Here is a 26842-nt window from a genome sequence, read left to right as displayed (position 1 = left end):
TTGAACATGTTTATGTATTAATTGTAACTAAACTAAGTGCAAGCTTTCATTAAAAGAGACTAATAACATTTAGACATAGATTCTAGAGGTAAAGAAAACTGAAATTTCAATTCGGTTGTTGGAAGTGAAGGCATATTATTATTTTCATACAAAAAGATAGTGTGTAAGAAGCAGTTGTCTTCTATATAAATTGACTAATTTATGTATAGACTTCTATATGAATTGACTATAACTGATTTAGCAGAATCAGTTACTTTACAACAAATTCTGACTACAGTTAACATTTGAACTTTGCATTTGTGCTCAGTCGCTTCAGTCATGACCAACTCTTTCTGACCCTATGGACTGTAGCACACCAGGCTCCTCTGCCCCTTGGGATTCTCCAGGCAACAGTACTGAAGTGGGTTGCCATGCCCTGCTCCAGGGGATCTTTCTGACCCAGGGATCAAACCCCTGTCTCTCACATCGCTTGCATTGGCAGGTGGATTCTTTACCATCTGAGCCACCAGGGAAGCCTTTTAAGCACTGTGATCTCAAAATTTTACTAAAGGTTACTTATGAATCACTCAGGACTTTAGTAGAAACATAGACAATGTGCTTAATAATGATTTTGTTTGCATTAAAGAAACATTCTTCAAGGCAGGCTGCATGAAAGGGTCTAACCATGACCTTAAGATAAGAGATTTTTCACAAAATACAGGGGTTGAAGAAAATTCAACATCTTCCTAGGAAGCTCATTAACCAAATGGCTGATATAGCACATGGCGATAGGACTTACTAGTAGGCATTGGAGAATCAGGCTGAAAGTTTGATAGAGGAACATGTTACACATAATTAAATATGGATCCTTCTTAATCAATAGTGAGGGCATAATTACTTTTCTCAAGGTTAGTTAGGCAGGGTTATTTAAGAGGACAGAAGCCAGAGTGAAGGAAACCAAGAAGACAAACTGGAGAATCATGCATTTTGGAACTGAGGAGGCTGTTAGGAGCTTTGGCACACTTGAAAAACTGTACTGCAGTTTTATCAGTAGGCTCATTAGGGAACTATTAGACAAGGTCAGGACGGCCTATAAAAACGGATGGGTGCATTTAAGCAGTGGCTCCCTCCTTCACCAAGTTGCTCAATAATAGCTGCCACGTTTTCATGTCTTTGAACAAAAACATCTTACATGAGCATCTCCGTAAAGTGTTTGTGCAATTCTGCCTTTTAAAGATGTCATCATTCCTCTGTGAAAACTATCAGTGATGAATTAATGAATGTTTCCTGTAGTGATGCACCCAAACTGTTCCAACCACTGCCTGTTAATCATGAGGGAAAGAAATCTGTACTTAAGCATATGTAGGTGTTGTAAATATGTTTTGCCCCAAACCTGACCCCTGTGAAGGAGGACTAATGAAGAGAAAGAGCATAACAGCTTAGTCCCATCAAGTTTGTGGGCTAACATTCCTGGAAATGTTGCTAAATATTACATCTTTTCTCCATCTCTTCCTTTTCCTCTCTATCCCCAAATATTTATTGAGTAACTTCTTTGAGCAAAGCATTGAATATAGGAGATAAATTATCTTGAAAGGCATAGATGGTAATGATGTTGACAGGGCTGCTTGTGAGGGTCTGCCAAATATCACCAGATGTCTAAGAAGGCTCCTGGTTATACAGCAAAAGATGACTGGAGCTCTTAGTAATGTGATAATGTAAGACTATCTACATTTTTGACTGAGATGGAACAGTCTGTGGAGGGATATCAAATCTATTCCAGGAACAAATAATGTGATTTTGTATATTTGTAAGAATAATACTTCCCTGAAACATTTTTCCCAAACATATTTGATGAAAGTTCCGACTTCAGAGATTTTTTTCCCCAGGGAATTTACAGTATTCTTAAAATAGTCTAAAATCCTAACAAATATCTCTTAAAAACTTGCCTTTTTACTTTTACTTCCAAAACTTTAATATGCTCTTTTAAGAGACGAGAAAATAAACATTATTTTTATAAAAATAAATAGTATATCAAATTTAGTAACTACTATGAAATGGTCAAATTTTGATCTGTGATAATATATATACATAAAACTTTTGAAAATAAATTAAATTATCTAAAGCTTGAGAAAGGAAAGTCTCTTGGGTATTATTTACAGACTTTATGTATATTTTTAAATAAAGCACTAACATCAAAAATTTTTTCCCACTGGATATTTTCAAAGCTTGTTGCATTTAACTTTTTTTAATTAAAAAAAACCTAGTTTTTCACAGGACTAGAGAAGCTAGTAGTTTTTAACAGTGAATATATTTTATAATATGTTTATTAACTGTGTCTTTACATAGGCTACTTGAAAATGCCATTCCCTCCTTAACCTTTACTAGCAGATCTCTATTCCATTTTTTTTTCAGTTATCTAGCAGAGACCTTAGAGATGATGGGTCCCATACTTAGCCTAAGGTTGGGAATCTGGTCAATGAGAGATACGTACAGAAAGACAGAAGCAGAGAGGAGGGGGAGAGAGGTTGTAGGGAACTGGCTCACACAACTGCAGGATGGTAAATTTGACATTTGTAGGGCAGGTTAGCAGGCTGGACCCTCAGGAAGGAGATGATGCTGCAGTCTGGAGTCAGGTTTTGTTCTCAGGGAAAACTATTTTTGCTTTTATGGCCCTCAGCTAATTGGGTGAGGCACACCCCCATTATCAAAGGTAACCTCCTTTGCCTGAAGGATTATAAATCATCAGCCATATTTCAGATGTTATCCATATCTACAAAACACCTCCACAGCCACACCTAAATTAATGTTTGATTTAAAAACTTGGTATTAGAGCTTAGACAAGTTAACTCATAAAACTAGCCATCACAGTATTCCTTGATATTTTAAGAAGGGGATAAAAATCTAGGTCTGGGGTCTGGTGGATAGCATCCTAATGAGTCCCTAATGTGGAAATTCGAGGTAGTACCTCATGTTTCCAGAACTAAAGGGTATTTACACATGCAGAGGCCCTCAACTGAGGAAGAGTTGAATCCCTTTTCAGAAAGATCCTGCAACTTAGCCATGTGTACATTGTAACTCTTCCTCCAGTACCTCACGAGAAAGGTCATTTATTAATGTAATGGTTTAAGTAAATACCCAGATATTCCAGGATTTGGTAGAAACATGGTTCTGAAGTGATGCTAATGTCTAGGGATTCAAAACTTCACCATAGCCCATTGTAGATTATGGTCTTATGGAGATAAATGGAGTCTTGACCCAGGATTATTGTATTATAAAATAGGTCTAGCAGACCCACAGATATCCTGTCATTGCTTTTCTAATTCCTTATACATATTAGAATAGACAGTTTAGCAACAGGATCTTCACATTGGTTCTCTGACCAATGAAGTAATGATTATAATGGAAGGAAGAGACAAGTGCTTAGAGTTGCCTCCTCTCACAAATTTACCAGTTTACTGAACCAGTATTAATCCTGTCTTCCAGGAAGTGGGGAATTTTAGAGGTGAGTTTCACTATAAAAACTTTGAAGACACAGAGCTGGTGATTCCTATTCTATCACCTCTGAATGTATCTGATTGATCTAAGAAAAAAATAAATGAGATTTTGAGAAAGACTGTGGATAATCACAGGACTTCCCTGGTAGCTCAGACGGTAAAGGGTCTGTCTACAATGTGGGAGACCTGGGTTTGATCCCTGGGTTGGGAAGATCCCCTGGAGAAGGAAATGGCAATCCACTCCAGTACTATTGCCTAGAAAATGCCATGGACAGATGGTAATAACAATCTCAATTCTAAGGTATTATTTTTTGGAGAAAATCAACTCAATTCCTGACACCTAGCATGTAAGATTGACTTGGCAGACACTCAGTTTCATTTAAAAAACAATAGCAGTCATTTCCCTTCATCTAGCAGTGGCAGCAATATCCTGAAATCGGTCATAATAGAGTCTGCAGTAATCCTGATGATCCTAATAATCCAAAAAACATCACGCTGATCCTTATGTTAATGGAGTTATGCTTATGAGACCTGGGTATCAGAAATTAGTAAGTATCCTAGATACCTTAGACACATGTTTGCCAGGTTAAAAATAAACTCCAGGAAAATTCAAGTTGTATTTGTCAGGAGTCTCCAAAACAACAGAGCCAAAAGGATACCTATCCAGAAGAGAGAGATTTGTTTTAAGGAACTGGCTCACCTGGATGCCTGGTCATTTTTTGTTGATTCCATTAAATCTATCCCTTTAAATATTGTTTCAGTGAAGTCTTTTTGGTTGAACCATCTGAGTGGAAATCTGTTTTGTTCAAGACTAAGATCCAGAGAGTATGTCTTTCTTTCTTTCTATATGTCATCTATTGATTATCTACCTATCTTTGTCTCATCCTAACCTAATATTGAAATGGATATTTGTAAGACAGTCAATGAATATTTGTTGACAGATAATTATCATAACAACCACCATGTATTAAGCTTGAATTATCCAGCAGAAACTATGCCAGGCATTAAACATTTATTTCACTTTAGTCCTATGTTATATGGTGATTGCAGCCATGAAATTAAAAGACGCTTACTCCTTGGAAGAAAAGTATTGACCAACCTAGATAGTATATTCAGAAGCAGAGACATTACTTTGCCGACTAAGGTCCGCCTAGTCAAAGCTATGGTTTTTCCTGTGGTCATGTATGGATGTGAGAGTTGGACTGTGAAGAAGGCTGAGCGCCAAAGAATTGATGGTTTTGAACTGTGGTGGTGGAGAAGACTCTTGAGAGTCCCCTGGACTGCAAGGAGATCCAACCAGTCCATTCTGAAGGAGATCAGCCCTAGGTGTTCTTTGGAAGGAATGATGCTAAAGCTGAAACTCCAGCACTTTGGCCACCTCATGCGAAGAGTTGACTCATTGGAAAAGACTCTGATGCTGGGAGGGATTGGGGGCAGGAGGAGAAGGGGACAACAGAAGATGAGATGGCTGGATGGCATCACTGACTCAATGGACGTGGGTCTGAGTGAACTCCAGGAGTTGGTGATGGACAGGGAGTCCTGGCGTGGTGCGATTCATGGGGTCGCAAAGAGTCAGACACGACTGAGCAACTGAACTGAATTGAACCGAACTGAAACCTAAAAAGGTTAACAAGAGAAGAGACTCAAGAAGGGTACTGAGTAAGGTGAAAAAAACTAAGTAGTGGCATAGGAATTTTTGCCTAGATCTGTTTGTAATAATATGTCACCATGCATAATAAGAATCCATCATTTTCTTGTTACTAATTTTGAGTTAGGTATTGTAAATAAGGGCTTCCTTAATGGCTCAGACAGTAAAGAATCTGCCTGTAATTTGAGAGACTTGGGTTCGGTCCATCAGTCAGGAAGATCCCCTGGATAAGGGAATGGCTGCTTACTCCAGTATTCTTGCCTAGAGAATTTCATGGACAGAGGAGCCTGGTGGGCTACAGTCCATGGGGGTCTCAAAGAGTTGGACATGACCGAGCAAATAACACTAACTGCTACTGTAAAAAAAAAAAAAAAAATTCCACTCTTTTCTGCATGATATACTCAGCAAGTATGCAAGAAATTCTGATTCCATTGTTTTTGAACACATAATCTTGGCCTTCAATTTGTCACACAATGTAGGTGATGCACAGAATTTGACATATTGTCTCCAAATTATCACCACTGATTCACTGAAATTGAACAGGTAGCATTTACAGCCACTTCATTAGTATACCTGCTTCACAAAAGGAATTTTCCTATATTGGAAGAAATGGATCATACCTACTTCTTGTGAGCTCTTAGAATTTTTTAATATCACCACTAAAAATAGAGAAAAAACCAATGCGATTTTAAAGACATAAGATATTTTTGGAATCTCACCATCTGGCTCTACAAATTCTGAAGAAGAATAAGACCTATTTTTCTGGTTTAATGTGGGAAACTAGTGTCATGATTCCAAACTATTTCCAGGGCCCTCCTGTTGACTATTATGTTCATTTGTAATGCAGTAATAATTGTTAGGTATACAGAGTCTTAAAAGCTATCCCATAACTACTGTCTCATCACATGATACAATAGCTGATCATGAGTAGAAGAATAAAATCACCAAGCCATCTAATTTCCTAAGGAGTAATATGACCTTGTAGAGATCTGGACCATGTCTTTAGTTTCTTGGACCTGAGCAGAGGATCAAATGGGGGAAGTGACAATAAAAGTTTCATTTTTTTCCAGAAGACCTGGTTGCTTGTTTCCACCAGGGTGGTGGATTAAATTACATCCTGAAGAATATGAATGACATTTACATAAGAAGCTGCAGAACAGTCAATTTGGTTTGAGTACCCCACAGTCAGCAAGCCTCTTTAAGCAGAGGATCCATTAATGAACAATTAGCTTTGTATTACTTTACTTAAACTTGAATTCTACCTTTCTCTTCTCCCATTTCATCAATATATAATCTTGCCACTTTATTTTTAAGAAAGAAGTTGTATTACCATGTGCAGTTTCTTTGAGCAAAAGTTTGAATTCAGCATTTTTTCCCCCTTAAGATTTACTACATTGTGATTTCCATTAATATAAAAAACAAGAATTTACAGATTTATGTCAATGCATGTAGGGGTAAAGTGACTTGTTCCAAGTTAGAAAGCAACTCAGAAACAAAATCAAGGAAACTGCAGAAAGTAAGGAAATACTCAAAAGGATGGAGGCATGTTAAAGAAATGTGGGAGACAATGTGAAATACTCCCTAGGGCTGGAATAATTTAAGCAACTAAATAAAAAACATACTTTTATATTATACCCCACAATAGAAAATGAATATCCATAAAATGAATACCTATTATAATTCTAACAAAGGATTAAACAAATAACTAAATGAGGAAGAATGTACAGATTTCCTATATGGAAGAATTCCAAATAATTTATGTACATTTATTACCCACACTCTCCAGGAGATGGAATTTAAAAAATTTTACTTATTTATTTTAATTGGAGGCTAATTACTTCACAATATTGTAGTGGTTTTTTGCCATACATTGACATGATTAAACCATGGGTGTGCATGTGTTCCCCAACCTGAACAGCCCTCCCACCTCCCTCCCCATCCCATCTCTCAGGGTCATCCCATGCACCAACCCCGAGCACCCTGTCTCATGTGTCGAACCTGGACTTGTGATCTGTTTCACATATGTTAATGTACATGTTTCAATGCTATTCTCTCAAATCATCCCACCCTTGCCTTCTCCCACAGAGTCCAAAAGTTTGTTTTTATATCTGTGTCTCTTTTGCTGCCTCACATATAGGATCACCGTTACTATCTTTCTAAATTCCATATATATGCATCATTATACTGTATTGGTGTTTTTCTTTCTGACTTACTTCATTCTGTATAATAGGCTCCAGTTTTATCCACCTCATTAGAACTGATTCAAATGCATTCTTTTTAATAGCTGAGTAATAGTCCCTTGTGTATATGTACCATAGCTTTCTTATCCATTCGTCTGCTGATGGACATCTAGGTTGTTTCCATGTCCAAGCTATTGTAAACAGTGCTGTGATGAAGATTGTGGTACACAGGTCTCTTTCAATTCTGGTTTTCTCAGTGTGTATGCCCAGCAGTGGGATTGCTGGGTAGTATGGGAGTTCTATTTCCATTTTTTAAAGAAATCTCCATACTGTTCTCCATAGTGGCTGTACCAGTTTGCACTCCCACCAACAGTGTAAGAGGGCTCCCTTTTGTCCACATGCTCTGCAGCATTTACTGTTTGTAGACTTTTGGATCTCATCCATGCTGACTGGCGAGAAATGGTACCTCATTGTGGTTTTGATTTGCATTTCTCTTATAAGGAATGATGTTGAGCATCTTTTAATGTGTTTGTTAGCCACCTGTATGTCTTCTTTGAAGAAATGTCTGTTTAATTCTTTGGGACATTTTTTGAATGGGTCATTTATTTTTCTGGAATTGAGCTGCAGGAGCTGCTTGTATATTTTTGAGATTAATTCTTTGTCAGTTTCTTCATTTGCTGTTATTTTCTCCCATTCTGAAGGCTGTTTTTTTCACCTTGTTTATAGTTTCCTTCATTGTGCAAAAGCTTTTAAGTTTAATTTGGCCCCATTTGTTTATTTTTGCTTTTATTTCCATTACTCTGGGAGGTGGATCATAGAGTATCCTGCTGTGATTTATGTCAGAGAGTGTTTTGCCTATGTTCTCCTCTAGGAGTTTTATAGTTTCTGGTCTTACGTTTAGATCTTTAATCCATTTTGAGTTTATTTTTGTGTATGGTGTTAGAAAGTGTTCTAGTTTCATTCTTTTACAAGTGGTTGACCAGTTTTCCCAGCACCACTGTTTCCCAGATTGTCTTTTCTCCATTGTATAGTCTTGCCTCTTTTGTCAAAGATAAGGTGTCCATAGGTGCGTGGATTTATCTCTGGGCTTTCTATTTTGTTCCATTGATCTATATTTCTGTCTTTGTACCAGTACCATACTGTCTTTATGACTGTGGCTTTGTAGTAGAGCCTGAAGTCAGGCAGGTTGATTCCCCCAGTTTCATTCTTCTTTCTCAAGATTGCTTTGGCTATTTGAGGTTTTTTGTGTTTCCATACAAATTTTGAAATTATTTGTTTTTATTCTCTAAAAAATACCATTGATAGCTTGATAAGGATTGCATTGAATCTATAGATTGCTTTGGGTAGTATACTCATTTTCACTATATTGATTCTTCTGATCTATGAACATAATATATTTCTCCATCTATTAGTATCATCTTTGATTTCTTTCATCATTGTTTTATCATTTTCTATATATAGGTCTCTTGTTTCTCTAGGCAGATTTTTTCCTAAGTATTTTATTCTTTTCATTGCAATGGTTAATGGAATTTTCCCCTTAATTTCTCTTTCTGTTTCTCATTGTTAGTGTATAGGAATGCAAGGGATTTCCATGTGTTAATTTTATATCCTGCAACTTCACTATATTCATTGATTAGCTCTAGTAATTTTCTGGTGATGTCTTTAGGGTTTTCTATGTAGAAGATCATGTCATCCGCAAACAGTGAGAGTTACTTCTTTTCCAGTCTGGATTCCTTCTATTTCTTTTTCTGCTCTGATTGCTGTGGCTAAAACTTCCAAAACTATGTTGAATAGTAGTGGTGAGAGTGGGCATCTTTGTCTTGTTCCTGACTTTAGGGGAAATGCTTTCAGTTTTTCACCATTGAGGTAATGTTTGCTGTGGGTTTATCATATATGGCTTTTATTTTGTTGAGGTATGTTCCTCCTATGCCTGCTTTCTGGAGGGATTTTTATATAAATGGATGTTGAATTTTGTCAAAGGCTTTCTCTGCATCTATTGAGATAATCATGTGCTTTTTATCTTTCAATTTGTTAATGTGGTGTATCACATTGATTGATATGCAAATATTGAAGAATCCTTGCATCCCTGGGATAAAGCCCACTTGGTCATGAAGTATGATCTTTTAAATATGTTGTTTGACTCTGTTTGCTAGAATTTTGTTAAGGATTTTTGCATCTATGTTCATCAGTGATATTGGGCTATAGTTTTCTTTTTTTGTGGCATCTTTGTCAGGTTTTGGTATTAGGGTGATGGTGGCTTCATAGAATGAGTTTGGAAGTTTACCTTTCTCTGCAATTTTCTGGAAGAGTTTGATTAGGATAGGTGTTAGCTCTTCCCTAAATTTTTGGTAGAATTCAGCTGTGAAGCCATCTGGACCGGGGCTTTTGTTTGTTGGAAGATTTTTTAGTACAGTTTGGATTTCCGTGCTTGTGATGGGTCTGTTAAGATTGTATATTGCTTCCTGGTTCAGTTTTGGAAGGTTATATTTTTCTAAGAATTTGTCCGTTTCTTCCAAGTTGTGCATTTTACAGGCATATGGTTGCTGATAGTAGTCTCTTATGATCCTTTGTATTTCTGTCATTTTTGTTGTGATTTCTCCATTTTCATTTCTAATTTTGTTGTTTTGATTTTCTCCCTTTTTTTTCTTGATATGTTCAGTTAATGGTTTGTCTATTTTATTTATCTTCTCAAAGAGCCAGCTTTTAGTTTTTTTCATTTCTTCTATAGTCTCCTTTGTTTATTTTTCATTTATCACTGCCCTATTTTTTATGATTTCTTTCCTTCTGCTAACCCTGGGGTTCTTGACTTCTTCTTTTTCTAGTTGCTTTAGGTGTAAAGTTAGGTAATTTATTTGTTTTTTCTCTTGTTTTTTGAGGTAAGCCTGTATTGCTATGAACCTTCCCCTTAGCACTGCTTTTACTGAATCCCACAGGTTTGGGGTTGTTGTGTTTTCATTTCCATTTGTTTCTGTGCATATTTTAATTTCCTTTTTGATTTCTTCTGTGATTTGTTGGTTATTTTGAAGCAAGTTGTTTAGCCTCCATATGTTTGTATTTTTAATAGTTTACCCCCCATAGTTGACATCTAATCTTACCACGTGGTGGTAAGATCTGAAAAGATGCTTGAAAGGATTTCAATTTTTTTGAATTTACCAAGGTTAGATTTATGGCCCAGAATGTGATCTATCCTGGAGAAGGTTCCACATGCACTTGAGAAAAAGGTTCAGTTCATTGTTTTAGGGTGAAATGTTCTATGGATATTAATTATGTCTAACTGGTCCATTGTACCATTTAGAACTTGTGCTTCCTTGCTAATTTTCTGTTTAGTTGACCTATCCATAGGTGTGAGTGGGGTATTAAAGTCTCCCACTATTATTGTGTTACTGTTAATTTCCCCTTTGATAATTGTTAGCATTTGCCTTACATATTGTGGTGCTCCTATGTTGGGTGAATATATATTTATAATTGTTACATCTTCTTCTTGGATTGATCCTTTGATCATTATGTAGTGTCCTTTTTTGTCTCTTTTCATGGCTTTTATTTCAAAGTCTCTTTTATCTGGTGACTTCCCTGCTGGCTCAGGCGGTAAAGCATCTGCCTACAATGTGGGAGACAGGGGTTCAATCCCTGGGTTTGGAAGATCTCCTGGAGAAGGAAATGGCAACCCACTCCAGTATTCTTGCCTGGAAAATCCCATGGTTGGAGAGCCTGGTAGACTACAGTCCATGGTATCACAAAGAGTCGGACACGACTGAGCGACTTCATTTTCACTTTATCTGGTATGAGTATTGCTACTCCTGCTTTCTTTTGGTCTCCATTTGTGTGAAATATCTTTTTCCAGCCCTTCACTTTCAGTCTGTATGTGTCCCTTGTTTTGAGGTGGGTCTCTTGTAGACAGCATATATAAGGGTCTTGTTTTTGTATCTATTCAGCCAGTATTTGTCTTTTGGTTCGAACATTCAACCCATTTACATTTAAGGTAATTATTGATGAGTATGATCCCATTGCCATTTACTTTGTTGTTTTGCATTCGAGTTTATAAACCTTTTCTGTGTTTCCTATCTAGAGAAGGTCCTTTAGCATTTGTTGAAGAGCTGGTTTGGTGGTGCTGAATTCTCTCAGCTTTTGCTTGTCTATAAAGCTTTTGATTTCTCCTTCATATTTGACTGAGATCATTGATGGGTACAGTAATCTGGGTTGTAGGTTTTTCTCTTTCATCACTTTAAGTATGTCCTGCCATTCCCTCTGGCCTGAAGAGTTTCTATTGAAAGATCAGCTGTTATCCTAATGGGAATCCCCTTGTGTGTTATTTGTTGTTTTTCCCTTGCTGCTTTTAATATTTGTTCTTGTGTTTGATCTTTGTTCATTTGATTAATATGAGTCTTGGAGTATTTCACCTTGGATTTATCCTGTTTGGAACTCTCTGGGTTTTGTGGATTGGGTGGCTATTTCCTTCCCCATTTTAGGGAAGTTTTCCCAGAGGTCTCTGAGGTTGTCCTCATTTCTTTTAATTCTTTTTTCTTTTTTCCTCTCTGCTTCATATTTCCACCATTCTTCTACCTCACTTATCCTATCTTCTGCTTCAGTTATTCTACTGTTGGTTCCATCCAGAGTGCTTTTGATCTCAGTTATTGCATTATTGAAAGGTTGTTGCTGAATCACGAAAAGACACCAGGATTCTTGGCCTCCAGAGGAGAATAATTCAATCTGGGGCCAGAGACAAGGCTTGATTACTCAGAGCTTTTGTGTAATAAAGTTTTATTAAAGTAAAAGGAGATAGAGGAAGCTTCTGACATAGCCATCAGAAGGGGGCAGAAAGAGTACCCCCTTGCTAGTGTTAGCAATGGAGTTATATACTCTCCAGTGAATCCAAAGGATGTCTGGAGGTTGTAGAGACCTCACCAGACCTACTCCCATAATTTACATTTTAAGATAACAGGATTAGCCAGAAGGTTTAATCCAGAGATTGTCTTCAGGCAGGATACATTATTGTTATATAATCCTAAGGAATGTAGAGGACAAAAAGTTTGTCCTTTTTTCCTCCTTGAGAATTCCAGACCCCTCTCTCCATAGACTCTCTCATTATTCATTATTGATTGACTCTTTTTATTTCTTCTAGGTCCTTGTTAAACATTTCTCACATCTTCTTAATCCTTGTCTCTAGTATATTTATCTGTAACTCCATTTTGTTTTCAAGATTTTGGATCATCTTTACTATCATTATTCTGAATTCTGTTTCAGGTAGACTCACTATCTCCTCCTCTTTTGTTTGTTTTGGTGGGCATTTATAATGTTTCTTTACCTGATGAATATTTTTCTGCCTTTTCATTTTGTTTAGATTGCTGTGTTTGGGGTTGCCTTTCTGTATGCTCGGAGTTTGAGGTTCCTCTTTATTGTGGAGGTTGCTCCCTGTGGGTGGGGTTGGATGAGTGGCTTGTTAAGGTTTCCTGCTTAGAGAAGTTGTGGTGGGTGGAGCTGGATCTCTTCTCTCTGGAGTGCAATGAAGTGTCCAGTAGTGAGTTTTGAGGTGTCTATGGGTTTGGTGTGACTTTTGGCTGCCTGTATATTAATGCTCAGGGTTATGTTCCTGCATTGCTGGAGAATTAGTGTGATATGTCTTGCTCTGAAACTTGTTGGCTCTTGGATGGAACTGGGTTTCAGTGTAGGTGTGGAGGCTTTTGGATAAGCTCTTGTCAATTAATGTTCCCTGGAGTCAGGAGTTTTCTGGTGTTCTCAAGTTTTGGATTTAAGCCTCCTGCCTCTGGCTTTTAGTCTTATTCTTACAGTAGCCTCAAGACTTCTACATCCATACAGCACTGATGATAAAACATCTAAGTAAATTGTGAAAAGATTCTCCATAGTGAGGGACACTCAGAGAGGTTCACAGAATAAATGGAGAAGAGAAGAGGGAGGAGGGAGATAGAGGTGACCAGGAGGAGAAGAGGGGGAATCAAAAGGGGCAAGAGCAATCTAGCCAGTAATTGTGAAAAGAAGAGAGGTGAAAAGCAAAGGGGAAAAGGAAAGATATAAGAATTTGAATGTAGAGTTCCAGAGAATAGCAAGAAGAGATAAGAAAGCCTTCCTCAGTGATCAATGCAAAGAAATAGAGGAAAACAACAGAATGGGAAAGACTAGAGATCTCTTCAAGAAAATGAGAGATACCAAGGGAACATTTCATGCAAAGATGGGCTCAATAAAGGACAGAAATGGTCTGGACCTAACAGAAGCAGAAGATATTAAGAAGAGGTGGCAAGAATACACAGAAGAACTATACAAAAAAGATCTTCACGACCCAGATAATCATGATGGTGTGATCACTAATCTAGAGCCAGACATCCTGGAATGTGAGGTCAAGTGGGCCTTAGAAAGCATCACTACAAACAAAGCTAGTGGAGGAGATGGAATTCCAGTTTAGCTGTTTCAAATCCTGAAAGATGATGCTGTGAAAGTGCTACACTCAATATGCCAGAAAATTTGGAAAACTCAGCAGTGGCCACAGGACTGGAAAAGGTCAGTTTTCATTCCAATCCCAAAGAAAGGCAATGCCAAAGAAGGTTCAAACTACTACACAATTGCACTCATCTCACACGCTATCAAAGTAATGCTCAAAATTCTCCAAGCCAGGCTTCAACAGTACATGAAACATGAACTTCCACATGTTCAACCTGGCTTTAGAAAAGGCAGAGGAACCAGAGATCAAATTGCCAACATCTATTGGAGCATCAAAAAGCAAGAGAGTTCCAGAAAAACATCTGTTTCTGCTTTATTGACTATGCCAAAGCTTTTGACTGTGTGGATCACAATAAACTGTGGAAAATTCTGAAAGGGATGGGAATACCAGACCACCTGACCTGCCTCTTGAGAAATCTGTATGAAGATCAGGAAGCAACAGTTAGAACTGGACATGGAACAACAGACTGGTTCCAAATAGGAAAAGGAGTACCTCAAGGCTGTATATTGTCACCCTGCTTATTTAACTTCCATGCAGAGTACATCATGAGAAACGCTGGACTAGAAGAAACACAAGCTGGAATCAAGATTGCCAGGAGAAATATCAATAACCTCAGATATGCAGATGACACCACCCTTATGGCAGAAAGTGAAGAGGAGCTAAAAAGCCTCTTGATGAAAGTGAAAGAGGAGAGTGAAAAAGTTGGCTTTAGCTTAACATTCAGAAAACGAAGATCATGGCATCTGGTCCCATCACTCCATGGGAAATAGATGGAGAAACAGTAGAAACAGTGTCAGACTTAATTTGGGGGGGCTCCAAAATCACTGCAGATGGTAACTGCAGCCATGAAATTAAAAGACGCTTACTCCTTGGAAGAAAAGTTATGACCAACCTAGATAGCATATTCAACAGCAGAGACATTACTTTGCCAACTAAGGTCCATCTAGTCAAGGCTATGATTTTTCCTGTGGTCACGTATGGATGTGAGAGTTGGACTGTGAAGAAGGCTGAGCACCGAAGAATTGATGCTTTTGAAGTGTGGTGTTGGAGAAGACTCTTGAGAGTCCCTTGGACTGCAAGGAGATCCAACCAGTCCATTCTGAAGGAGATCAGCCCTGGGATTTCTTTGGAAGGAATGATGCTAAAGCTGAAACTCCAGCACTTTGGCCACCTCATGCGAAGAGTTGACGCTGGAAAAGACTGTGATGCTGGGAGGGATTGGGGGCAGGAGGAGAAGGGGACGACAGAGGATGAGATGGCTGGATGGCATCACGGACTCGATGGACATGAGTCTGAGTGAACGCTGGGAATTGGTGATGGACAGGGATGCCTGGCGTGCTGTGATTCATGGGGTCGCAAAGAGTCGGACACGACTGAGCAGCTGAACTGAACTGATGTACATGCCACAGTCTGGAACATCCAGAGAGGTTCATGGAGTTACATAGAGAAGAGAAGAGGGAGGAAGGAGATAAAGGTACCATGGGGAGAAAAAGAAGAGTCAAAAGGAGAGAGAGCAATCAAGCCAGCAATCACACCCCTAAATAAAAATGGGTCCTGAAGATTAGATTCTAACAGGTAAAAAATTGATAACAAATACCAAAAAGCAAAGATTAAAAATCTAGAGTATAGGTTATACTCTCAAAAATACAATATTAAAAATATAAAACAAAATCACAACGATTACAAAAATATATATATGAAATTTGCTTTAAAAATAGGATTTTTTGCAAGGTAATAGTAGGTTATAAAAATGAAAATTAATGGAGTAAAAATAACTTAAAAATAAAAACAATTTAATTAAAAAATGACAATAGTAAAATGTATCTAGGAATTTCTCTGGAGTTGTTGAAGGCAGTGTGGGGTCAGTTCAGTTTCACTACTTCCTTGTTGCAACTTATACTTCTTCTCAAGGTCTATAGGCCCCTTCCAATGCTTAGTCAATGTGAAGGGTTTTAATCTGTTGCACCTGCCTCTTCCAAAGCAGTTCCCTCTTTGTTTATTTTGGCTTCCTCTGTTTGCAAGTCTCTTCAGTGTCTAATTTCTGCCCTGACACAAGAGGGCGAAGGTGGTCACTTATTTAGGCTCACTTGTTCAGTTGTGCTGTGGGGAGGGAGGAACACTGCAAACAAATATCACTGGTGTGTGTGGGGAGTGCTCGCAGTGTATGGACCACACTGGGTTTGCCCCAGCTCATGGAGCATGTGCTTTCCTGGTCTACACTGCTCAGGCTCCAGGTTGCTCTACAGGGAACTGTCCAAAGCCGGCCCTGGGTTTTGTGCACTTCCCAGGTCTAAACTGCTCAGGTTTGGGTTCTTGGGTGCTCCACAAAGACACAGACTAATTTGGGCATGATATTTGTGCCCTTCCCAGGTCTGAGCAGCTCAGGCAAAAAGGTGTTTGGTAAGCCCACTATCCCAGGTGGGTGGTGCATCTTAATCACTTCCCTGGTCCCAGCCACTCGGTTTCCTGGGTGCACCGTGAGAGCCCCATCTCAGGTTTGCCACATGTCTCCTCTGGGGAGCTGATCTCTGGTTGCGACCCTCCTGGCAGATGTTGACCGTCCAGGATCCCAGGAAGACTTGGTTAGCAACTGGAATCCTGCACACAGTTTGGTGGAGGATGCCGACTCTGGGGCCGAGATTGCCTCTTGCCTTCAGGCTCTGGCTGTCGCCTGCCTGCCTCTCAGTGTCTGGTTGGCGATGGGCCAGTCCACAGCCAGCTAGCTCTCCTTGGTATTTGCTCAATCCTTGTTCTGAGCAGGCCTGGCTGTGCTTTAGGTTAGACCTTTTCACAGGAAAGCTCTCTCTCTCTCTTTTTTCTCTCTCTCTGGCTATCCCACAGTTTGTGTTGCTATGTCATGTTAGTTCCCTCAGATTGTTCTCAGGGCATTCAGGCCTGGTCCTTACCCTAAGCATGCAACTCATGCCTTCCTGTTCAGCCCCTGCTCGCTGGTGGCAGGTGTGAGCATCTGGGCTACTTCTCCACTGGGAGTTGTGGTTAAGCACGTATTCTGTGTGTGTGTGTGTGTGTTTTTCCCCCTCCCAATTATGTTCCCCTCTGAGATTCCAAAACTCTCCACAGACCCGCTGGTGAGAAGGTTTCCTGGTGTTTGGAAACTTCTCCTTCATGACTCCCTTCCTGGGACGGATCCCCATCCCCAGCTCTTTTGTCTCACTTTTTGTCTTTTATATTTTGTCCTACCTCCTTTTGAAGAGAATCGGCTGCCTTTCTGGGTTCCTGGTGTTCCCTGCCAGCATTCAGAAGTTGTTTTGTGGAAGTTGCTCAGCATTCAAATGATCTTTTGATGAATTTGTGGGGGAGACAGTGGTCTCCCCGTCCTGTTCCTCCGCCATCTTCAGGAGATGGAAATCGACACCTCATACCTCCCTTTCCTGCTACAGTGTGTACTGTGCTTACTGACTTGCTGCCAACAAGAACAGTATGAAAATAGTTGAGAAACAGAATGACTTTACAGTGGAGTAAGTTGGCAAGTACCACCTTGACCAGGTGATCAAGGTAAATGTCATGCATGATAAAGTAATGTATCCTTGATATTATGTGATAAGAATGGCACTTCACTTCCATGGTCTTCCTCTAAAAATATCTATAACCCTCATCTGAAAATGAGAAAAGCATCACATAAACCCATTGAGGAACATTCTTCAAAATATCTGACCAGTACTTCTCAAAACTGTCAAGGTTTGTCTTGACAGTTTGTCTTGACTTGTCTTTTGTCTTCTCAAAAGCAAGAAAAAAATGACAAACTGTCACACACTGTAAGACACAAAATGACTAAATGCAATGTATCTTAAATGGGATCCTGAACAGAAAAGGATATGAGGAAAAAACTGGTGGGTTTGAAATAAAGTGTAGTTTAGGTGATAATTACATACGAATACTGGCTCCTTAGTTAAAAAAATGTTTTGTAGTAGTATAAGATGTTAATAATAGGGGTATCTGAGTGAAGAGCATATAGGATCTCTCTGTACTATCTCTGAAACATTTCTGTAAAGATGAAACCAATCTAAAATTTAAAGTTTATTTTAAAAACCAGAGTTTACTAGAGGTCTCTGGTGTCCTAATCAAATTTTTTATTATACTTTTTAAAATGTAATCCTAGTTTACATTGTTCAGCACATCTAGTATTAGAAAAGAATGTTTATAGAATGCAGTAGGTGAAACAGCACTCAACACATTGCCTTGTATAAAGTAAATCCTCAAGTATTTATCAACTGATTGAATAGAATTGCAAATTAATTTTCATCCTGGACTAAGGTCTTGAATACTTATTACTTTATTCTGGTTTCTTATTTAATAAGTAGATGGATATAAGTGAGAGGCCTTTTAAAAAAATAGGGAAGTATTAATCCCCCCAAACCACGTTAATAAGAATCAATAAATAATACAGTAGGTTAGTCATCCAATGAAGTAGCTCATCTGGTGAAATGGTCTCCCAGTTTATCTTGAGGAGATGTGAGAAAGGTACATAACTGTAATAGAATTATTATGAAAGAAAAAAAGGTGGATCAATGACATTAACATTCCTGAGGATAGCATAGTTACTCAAAGTGTGAAGAAAATGGACTCTGAGAAGGATAACTTGTCAGCATTTCCCCAATACTCTTCACAATGCCTCAGGCTATCATAGCTTGATGTCATTAACTATTAGGTTCATTCAACTAACTCTCCTTGCTCTAATTAATTTTATTTCCCTTGTAGATTTTTCAGTAGAAAGAAAATACTCTAGGGTCGCTTTGCTAGTTATAGCTCTCAAGGTAAATTCATAGATTTGCATCCTGGTTTACTCACCAATTTCTTAGGCATTTGGTTAACCTAGTTTTTTTTTATTTTTGGCAAATACATGTAATGTTATTACCCACCTTATGTACTAGTTTTGAAATGAAAATAAGTGACAAAATGCATACCTTGCTGTTTGTATTATAATTGTTTTGTTGTTGTTGAATCACTGTCTTTCTCCATCTTGAATTTGAGTCATTCTGACAAAATTAAATCCTTTAACCTGAAAATCTGAGAATTAGATAATGGACGATTCATTCTCGTGCTGACCTGCCTAAGCAGTGGATTGGTTTCCCTCCAATCCCTTGCTTCTTCTCTCACTCTCAACACCAGCCCCTGAGGATCATACGCACACCTCACAGCAGCTAGTAACAGGTAGATAGGCTACTTTATAGGGATCTCTTAATTTATCACCAAAATGAGGCAGCTCTGGAGTGAAACATAAAAATTATTTAGTCATCAGGTTCAGCAGCTGTGATAAATGGTGTGTGTGATTTAAATTTGAGTAAAATTGTATTTAATTGAAAATTTGGCCACTACATGAAACTTTCACTGCAAAGATTAGTATAACATTGAAAGACTGCTAAAGGTGCCAAGAATGTGGAAGAAAGATCCACTTAAGTTAATATGTCATGAAGCAGTTGTATAAAGCAGCGTTCTAGAGGATATGTTCCAGGACTAGTTTCATCAGAATCAAGTGGGGCATTTGTTAAATTACACATCCTTTGGCCTCAAAGACATTCTATTGGACCAGAATGTCCCTAAGGGGAATCCAGGAATTTGTAGCTTTTGCAAGTTTCACAGGTAATTCTTATACACCCTACTATCTGAGAACTCGGTTTTGCTTTATGTATTAAGAGAGAGCATTTCTTAACCACTGTGCTGACAGATTTTGTTCTCCATGTTCATGCCTTTCCAGAATCTTGAATTTATAACTTAACTTAGTAGGTAAAAAAGAAGTACAATATCATGCTCAAGTGTTGTGCCTGCTAATCAACATTTACAGTAACATAGTTTTAGAATATGTCATGTAAACTAAACAATGTACTCTGCATTTTTAAATAACCAGTGTTTTAATTACAAAAGACTTTAGTTCAGAGAGTTTAGTCAATTTGCATAGAAAGGAGTTTCTAGATGCATAGCGATTGTACTGTCTAATTTTTTGTTGTCATTTGTCAGAATCCTTCTATATATGAGGTGGTTTTTCTTTCAATAAACATTTTATGAATGTCAGACTCAAGCTCTATCAGCTTAACCTCACTGATAACTCTCTGGATTGGATTAATTTTCTGAGATTTGCTTTGGTTGGTGTCAATATTTGCAATCCTGATATTTCTGTGAAGTCTGATACGTGCTTCTGTTTTCAAAATTTACAAAACATACCCTAGGGAAAATACACCAGACTGGCTTATTTGGAATTAAATGTTCACCCTAACCCCAATCCAACAATAAGCCAGTGGAAACAATCATGCAAATAATTTCCCTCTGTTCACACAGAAGGAATAGAACATTGAGCCATAGAAATCTATGTATTACCTGTATGACTTTGAATACATTCTGTGGAATTTCTGCACCTTCAATTACATACCTATAAAATGAGTTGAACAGTAAATTAATAATATTTGTAAAATGCCCATCACATATCAGCTAAACAAAAAATAGTAGTTAAAAGGAAAAAGAAAGAAGCTCTGAAAATAGTAGAACACAAGATGGGAGGAGGCTGCATCTTCTGGGGCTTGGCTTTGTAGACATAATACAAAACTCTTCATTCTGAGAACTGGGCATCCAGACTCTTTGTAAGTGCTGGAACTATTACATTATAAAGGAGAAGAGGAAAAGAATATAGTCTCATTTTGTGACACAGCTAGAACTCATAGTAATTTTGTGACTTTTGAATTGTAAAGTGAGTAAGAATGTTATTTACTTCAAGAAACATTTCCACTGCACCCTGGTTGAATGAATCTAGAATTCTTAATAAAGGTACTGTGCTATGAGAAGTATCTGTTGATGCTGCTGACTGTATATTTTCCTGTGTAACTTTTTATTCTTTAACTTCACATTTCTTGTCTCCCACTTTATACATAATGAATAAAATTTTTATATTTTATATTATTGTGCACATTATCATTTCTTATTAACATTTTGATTTTCACAAAAAAATAACAAAATGCCATTTTCCAAGAAGGGGAAGATTAAGAATTTTTAAGCCTTTGAAATCTTTATGGCTATTAGAATTATTATTCTACCCTATCAAAAAAATAAAGGAATTTAAAGGGAAAGAATGTTTTAACTTTCTCCTGATTACACAGTGAAAACAGTTATCTAATCTAAAGAAATATATTAAAATAATTAAATTGAGCTGATGCAGTTTTCACAGTATCTTTTTAAAAAATCTGTATTACCAACTGCCCTCCCCACTTAACTCAGAGTTGAGACTCTAATAGAGTCTAGGCTAATAGACTAGAAAATCTACTTTTAAAAGATATGCAGTGTTTGAAAAGAGGTTTAGTATATCAGAAATAGGAAGAATGCCTTTGATTTGATAATTAGTAAAAATATACACTAAAATGCAAGTTATTTTCAATAAAGAAATGCTTGTTAATCCATATTGGAATATGGGAATTCCCTGATGATTTAGTTGTAAAAAATTCACATGCCAATGGAGAATCCAATCAGTCAAAATTTAAAGAGAGATTCCAGGTTAAGATACTATAACTCTTCTATATGTCTATAATCTTAGGAAGTAAGGAGAGGACCAGAAATGTGAATTATGCAGGATTTCACAGATCAAGAAAAATATTTTCATTGCTATTAGGAAGAGGAAAACACTGCTGTTTTTGAGTGACATCAAAAAAGCAATTAAGTTTTAGAAATCAGGAACACAATTCTACAACTTAGAGGCCTAGAGAATGAGAGCTGTCATAGTAATGATATAATATATGTTATATATTTTTGTGATTTTGTTAAACAAGAATATTCTCTGATTGATGAATTACAGGAAGTACAGCTTAGATGTCCTAAGCCAGGCTAGATAGTGCCAGGCTAGATAGTGGCAACATAAAACCTAAGCTTGCTTCAATTTATCTCTTTTTGAACAGGTCAGTCCCTGACTTTCTGTAAACTGATCAGCTTAGAAAAAATTAAAAAATCAACTAACATCCCTGAGACATTGTAAATTTCTAGCCGACAAAATGATATTTTACTCTATCCCTCATATGACCTAACAAAAGTAATAATAGATGCTTGACAAATAACTGCTGATGTCATTTCTTTTGTTTAGCAAAATGTAAGGCAAAGTGGGAGCTTAGAATTAGCACAGGACTCAGTCTCTCATACCAAAGGCTTCATTTAATCTTACCAAGGAGACAAGAATTTAGAAGCATTTGTTGAAAACTAGGGGAGTCTTAATTCTAGTTACAATTTTGTAAATGAACCTGAACTGTAGGCATAATGGTCTTATGTATGCATTTTATTGTAGTATGTGGTTTGCTTTCTCTTAAAATTCATGATAAAATATTTAGGACTTTTAATATTTATATATTAGTCCACAGATAGAAACATGAGTCTAGAGGCCACCTGAAAGGCTGATAATTTCCCATTATTAAAATCTTAGTTCTAATCAATATTATGCCTGTATAATACCTTACTATTGATTTGTCTTTTTTCTGTTTCTTTTATTATCAGTATTCTTAAAAGAACCCTTCAGGAAAGTTCACTCTTAATTTAGCAAATAAAATGAGAAGAAAAATCATGATACTTTTTTTTGTTTGTTTGTTTTAAATATGTGGTTAAAAACTAGTGTTACCAGCAGAGAGAAAAAAATGGAGAGACGCAATATAAGGGTATGGGAGTAAGAGGAATAAACCATTGGCTATAAACTAAGCTATAAGGATACATTGTACATGGGGATAATAGTCAATATTTTAAAATAGCTATAAATGAAGTTTAATATTTAAAATAATAAAAATATGAAGTATTTTTTGTCACAAGTTTAATTATATTACTAATCATAAGGTTTATGGTGCCTTGAAGATGAGGCATCAGAGGGCAGACACACTGAAACCATACTCACAGAAAACTGGTCTATCTAATCACACTAGGACCTTGTCTAACTCAATGAAACTAAGCCATTCCCGTGAGGCCACCCAAGCTGGGCGGGTCATGGTGGAGAGGTCTGAAAGAATGTGGTCCACTGGAGAAGGGAATGGCAAACTACTTCATTGTTCTTGCCTTGAGAACCCCATGAACAGTATGAAAAGGCAGAATGATGGGATACTGAAAGAGGAACTCCCCAGGTCAGTAGGTGCCCAATATGCTACTGAAGATCAGTGAAGAAATAACTCCAGAAAGAATGAAGGAATGAAGCCAAAGCAAAAACAATACCCAGCTGTGGATGTGACTGGTGATAGAAACAATGTCCGATGCTGTAAAGAGCAATATTGCATAGGAACCTGGAATGTCAGGTCCGTGAATCAAGGCAAATTGGAAGTGGTCAAACAGGAGATGGAAAGAGTGAACATTGACATTCTAGGAATCAGTGAACTAAAATGGACTGGAATGGGTGAATTTAACTCAGATGACCATTATATCTACTACTGCAGGCAGTAATCCCTCAGAAGAAATGGAGTAGCCATCATGGCCAACAAAAGAGTCTGAAATGCAGTATTTGGATGCAATCTCAAAAACGACAGAATGATCTCTGTTCATTTCCAAGGCAAACTATTCAATATCACAGTAATCCAAATCTATGCCTCAACCAGTAACACTGAAGAAGCTGAACGGTTCTGTGAAGACCTACAAGACCTTTTAGAACTAACACCCAAAAAAGATGTCCTTTTCATTATAGGGGACTGGAATGCAAAAGTAGGAAGTCAAGAAACACCTGGAATAACAGGCAGATTTGGCCTTGGAATGCGGAATGAAGCAGGGCAAAGACTAATAGAGTTTTGCCAAGAAAATGCACTGGTCATAGCAAACACCCTCTTCCAACAACACAAGAGTAGACTCTACCCATGGACATCACCAGATGGTCAACACCGAAATCAGATTGATTATATTCTTTGCAGCCAAAGATGGAGAAGCTCTATACAGTCAACAAAAACAAGACCAGGAGCTGACTGTGGCTCAGATCATGAACTTCTTATTGCTAAATTCAGACTTAAATTGAAGAAAGTAGGGAAAACTGGTAGACCATTCAGGTATGACCTAAATCAAATCCCTTATGATTATACAGCGGAAGTGAGAATTAGATTTAAGGGACTAGATCTCATAGATCGAGTGCCTGATGAACTATGGACGGAGGTTAGTGACATTGTACAGGAGACAGGGATCAAGACCATCCCCATGGAAAAGAAATGCAATAAAGCAAAATGGCTTTCTAGGGAGGCCTTACAAATACTTGTGAAAACAAAAGTGAAAAGCAAAGGAGAAAAGGAAAGATATAAGCATCTGAATGCAGAGTTCCAAAGAATAGCAAGGAGAGATAAGAAAGCCTTCCTTAGTGATCAGTGCAAAGAAATAGAGGAAAACAATTAAATGGAAAAGAATAGAGATCTCTTCAAGAAAATGAGAGATACCAAGGGAACATTTCATGCAAAGATGGGCTTGATAAAGGACAGAAATGGTCTGGACCTAACAGAAGCAGAAGATATTAAGAAGACGTGGCAAGAATACATACAATAACTCTACAAAAAGATCTTCACGACCCAGATAATCACAATGGTATGATCACTCACCTGGAGCCAGACATCCTGGAAGGTGAAGTCAAGTGGGCCTTAGAGAGCATCACTACGAACAAAGCTAGAGGAGGTGATGAAATTCCAGTTGAGCTATTTTAAATCCTGAAAGATGATGATGTGAAAGTGCTGCACTCAGTATGCCCGCAAATGTGGAAAACTCAGCAGTGGCCACAGGACTGGAAAAGGTCAGTTTTAACTCCAATTCCAAAGAAAGGCAATGCCAAAGAATGCTCAAACTACTGCACAATTGCACTCATCTCACATGCTAGTAAAGTAATGCTCAAAATTCTCCAAGCCAGGCTTCAGCAATATGTGAACCATGAACTTCCACATGTTCAAACTGGTTTTAGAAAAGGCAGAGGAACCAGATATCAACTTACCAACATCTGCTGGATCATGGAAAAAGCAAGAGAGTTCCAGAGAAACATCTATTCTGCTTTATTGATTATACCAAAGCCTTTGACTGTGTGGATCACAATCAACTGTGGAAAATTCTTCAAGAGATGGGAATACCAGAGCACCTGACCTGCCTCTTGAGAAACTTATATGCAGGTCAGGAAGCAACAGTTAGAACTGGACATGGAACAACAGACTGGTTCCTAATAGGAAAAGGAGTACGTCAAGGCTATATATTGTCACCCTGCTTGTTCAACTTCTATGCAGAGTATATCAGGAGGAACGCTGGGCTGGAAGAAGCACAAGCTGGAATCAAGATTGCTGGGAGAAATATCAATAACCTCAGATATGCAGATGACACCAGCCTTATGGCAGAAAGTGAAGAGGAGCTAAAGAGCCTCTTGATAAAAGTGAAAGAGGAGAGTGAAAAAGTTGGCTTACAGCTCAACATTCAGAAAATGAAGATCATGGCATCTGGTCCCATCACTTCATGGGAAATAGATGGGGAAGCAGTGGAAACAGTGTCAGACTTTATTTTTGGGGTCTTCAAAATCACTGCAGTTGGTGACTGCAGCCATGAAATTAAAAGACGCTTACTCCTTGGAAGAAAAGTTATGAGCAACCTAGATAGCATATTGAAAAGCAGAGACTTTACTTTGCCAATAAAGGTCCATCCTGTCAAGGCTATGGTTTTTCCAGTGGTCATGTATGGATGTGAGAGTTGAACTGTGAAGAAAGTTGAGCGCTGAAGAATTGATGCTTTTGAACTGTGGTGTCGGGGAAGTCTCTTGAGAGTCCCTTGGACTGCAAGGAGATCCAGCCTGTCTATTCTGAAGATCATCCCTGGGATTTCTTTGGAAGGAATGATGCTAAAGCTGAATCTCCAGTAGTTTGGCCACCTCATGCTTAGAGTTAACTCATTGGAAAAGGCTGTGATGCTGGGAGGGATTGGGGGCAGGAGGAGAAGGGGACGACAGAGGATGAGATGGCTGGATGGTATCACTAACTTGATGGACATTAATCTGTGTGAACTCCAGGAGTTGGTGATGGACAGGGAGGCCTGGTTGCTGCCATTCATGGGGTCGCAAAGAGTTGGACACGACTGAGTGACTGAACTGAACTGAGCTAAAGATGAGAGCTTATTTCATGAGTGAAATAAAATCAGTAATTTAATTTAATGTTAGACATAAGATTCCATATGTTTGTGTGTTCTCCCATGTAAGCTTAATGATACTAAAGAAAGCAAACAATTTATATACTACTTTTAAAATCTGGTGACTATAACTTATATGCTTTACATTTTATGAAGATTTGAAGGCCATGAATAGCTGTTAAATAGATAAAATTGATATTAAACACCTGTGGCGGAGAAGGCAATGGCACCCCACTCCAATACTCTTGCCTGGAAAATCCCATGATGGAGGAGCCTGGAAGGCTGCAGTCCATGGGGTCGCTGGGAGTTGGACACGGCTGAGTGACTTCACTTTCACTTTCCACTTTCGTGCATTGGAGAAGGAAATGGCAACCCACTCCAGTGTTCTTGCCTGGAGAATCCCAGGGACAGGGGAGCCTGATGGGCTGCCATCTATGGGGTGGCACAGAGTCGGACACGACTGAAGCGACTTAGCTGCAGCAGCAGCAAACACCTGTGGAGAAGTTTGGTTTAGGCAAAAATGACAGTTACCAAACCCAGAAAGAATTTCACACATTCCTCTCTTTCCTTTCACTCTTCTGTGCCAAGACTCCAGGGTCTCCAATGATATCAAGAGTAACAGGACATTTCCAATAACTTGAAAAGGGATTTTTGTTACTGAATTTCTAATTATAGTAGGCCCACTTGTTAGTCTGGGCAGTTCCTAACCTGTACTAGGAAAAATCACTGTAGGGAACAAGGTGGACGAGGAAAATCACGAGAATCAGGTAAAATAGGCCAATTGTTTTGTGAGCACAGAGAAAGGAGTAAAGGAAAGACATTAGTTGGCTTTACTTTTCTCATTGTGTGTAGCTGAGTGTGCAGTTTGGCTTTAGATATCTACTCAGCTATTGTGTTGCTGGCAAAGACTCTTGAGAGTCTTTTGGACAGCAAGGAGATCAAACCAGTCAATTGTAAAGGAAATCAACCTTGAAAATTCATTGGAGGGGCTGATGCTGAAACCACC

Source organism: Capra hircus, chromosome 6 (genome assembly GCF_001704415.2).
Source record: "Capra hircus breed San Clemente chromosome 6, ASM170441v1, whole genome shotgun sequence".
NCBI lineage: Eukaryota > Metazoa > Chordata > Mammalia > Artiodactyla > Bovidae > Capra > Capra hircus.
This window is presented reverse-complemented; position numbering follows the sequence as displayed.